The sequence below is a fragment of the Atractosteus spatula genome, unplaced genomic scaffold (assembly GCF_055471065.1).
Source record: "Atractosteus spatula isolate fAtrSpa1 unplaced genomic scaffold, fAtrSpa1.hap1 Scaffold_134, whole genome shotgun sequence".
Taxonomy (NCBI): domain Eukaryota; kingdom Metazoa; phylum Chordata; class Actinopteri; order Semionotiformes; family Lepisosteidae; genus Atractosteus; species Atractosteus spatula.
In genome coordinates this window covers 95,494-96,985 of record NW_028296691.1, presented here as the reverse complement: position 1 = coordinate 96,985, position 1,492 = coordinate 95,494, and the positions used below count along the sequence as shown (strand labels likewise).

The window sequence follows — 1,492 nt, the reverse complement described above, 5'->3', positions numbered from 1 at the left end:
ATCGTCAATATCCCAAGACGTTCAGTTGAAAGATTTGAAGAAACCCTCCAAGAAGCAACTGCAGTAGCAGAGTTTTGTTTTGAACCGATGTTTGCAGCTCAAAAGTCCTCGTAAGAAGCAAAGACAGGGATGTTTTGAGTGTCACCATGATCCTCTTCTCAATCCAAAAGAAAGGTTTTATATGGTACTGATCCCACTAGAAAAAGAGTCAATTTCCACCTGCACTGATGTCCCTCCAAACGTTTTGTAAGACCTCTGGAAGATTATACAGTAGAATCCTGGTCCATTTCTTCTACTAAACGAGACTGTTAGTGAGTATTTTGATGTCGAACTGCGATTTATATAAACAGGAACTCTACACTACATTGGGCTACGCGTATGACAAAACGTGTGCGGTTGGAGTCGACCTTTCGATAGCTCAGTTGCTAGAGCGTAAAACTGTTTAAAAAAGCAGCGGACGATTGTTATGTAGCTGTTTTGAATCCGGCTCGAAGGATGGTGTTTTCTTGTTCCTTAATTAAAAAGTGAAAATAGCGAATTTGTCTTTCACTTTGACGTTCACCGAAAGCTCAGTAAACAGAGAAGCAGAATTCTCTTCACATCTAATTGTCTTGCTTTGGCCTTTAAAATGCGCTCTGTTGACTGTTCACATTTCCTAACACAATTAACCTGCGGAAAAAGTTCACTATCAGGAGTTTAGTTCAGTGGTAGTGCGCTCGTACTATATGAAGCTTCGTTTTCATTCGCCGGCGTCTCCACTCTGGATTCTCTTTAAACGCGATATCTTTCCTTCCTCGTGTGACTTCCTTCGTGTGTGAATTTCAGGGAGACACATAAACCCTTTGTCTGTTTTCAAGAGACATTTTTATAAAACCAGACAAAATGAAAGACGTAGTAATTAGACACACGTAAAAAACACGTGAATCTAATTGAGAAAATGCGGATCTGGACAATGTATTACTAGTAGCGGCTCTGAGCTCACTGTAGTGCAGTTGAGTAAGATGATAGTGGGGCCAGTGGCGCAATGGATAACGCGTCTGACTTCGGATCAGAAGATTGCAGGTTTGATTCCTGTCTGGCTCGTGAAGGTTTTACACCCGCTACTCAACACTCTTCCTAGTGTGTGCGGTCCTACACAACCTTACTATAGACTGGGTGAGTCTCCTGTTCCATCTCCAGTTCTTTCTGCACATAACGTCTGTTTCATCACCGTTATTGTAGGACCACAGCCACAGATATGAGAAGACATACTGTTCCGAACAACTGTCTTAAATAATCACGTTGAAAAAGTTGAAAATAAGTTTTTTTTTTTCTTAAACATAACCTTACATTTGCCTGTAAAGTTCAAACTATTTTCTGTAGCCACAAATCCCCAATATTTCTGCCGTCTCCTGAGAAACACAAGTATAGAGTTAAAACACAATAAATAATGCCACAAATCTATTCAGTTAACACCCAGATGTGACAGAGGTGACTTGCACCCCCTTTAAAT

At 40.6% G+C, this 1,492-nt stretch overlaps 1 non-coding gene across 1 annotated transcript; it reads left to right on the top strand.

The window, feature by feature from the left end:
• Positions 1-1,010: 1,010 nt before the first annotated feature.
• trnar-ucg (transfer RNA arginine (anticodon UCG)) lies at positions 1,011-1,083 on the top strand. Its single transcript has one exon. It is a non-coding gene; the product is annotated as a tRNA-Arg (tRNA).
• The last annotated feature ends 409 nt before the right edge of the window (positions 1,084-1,492 follow it).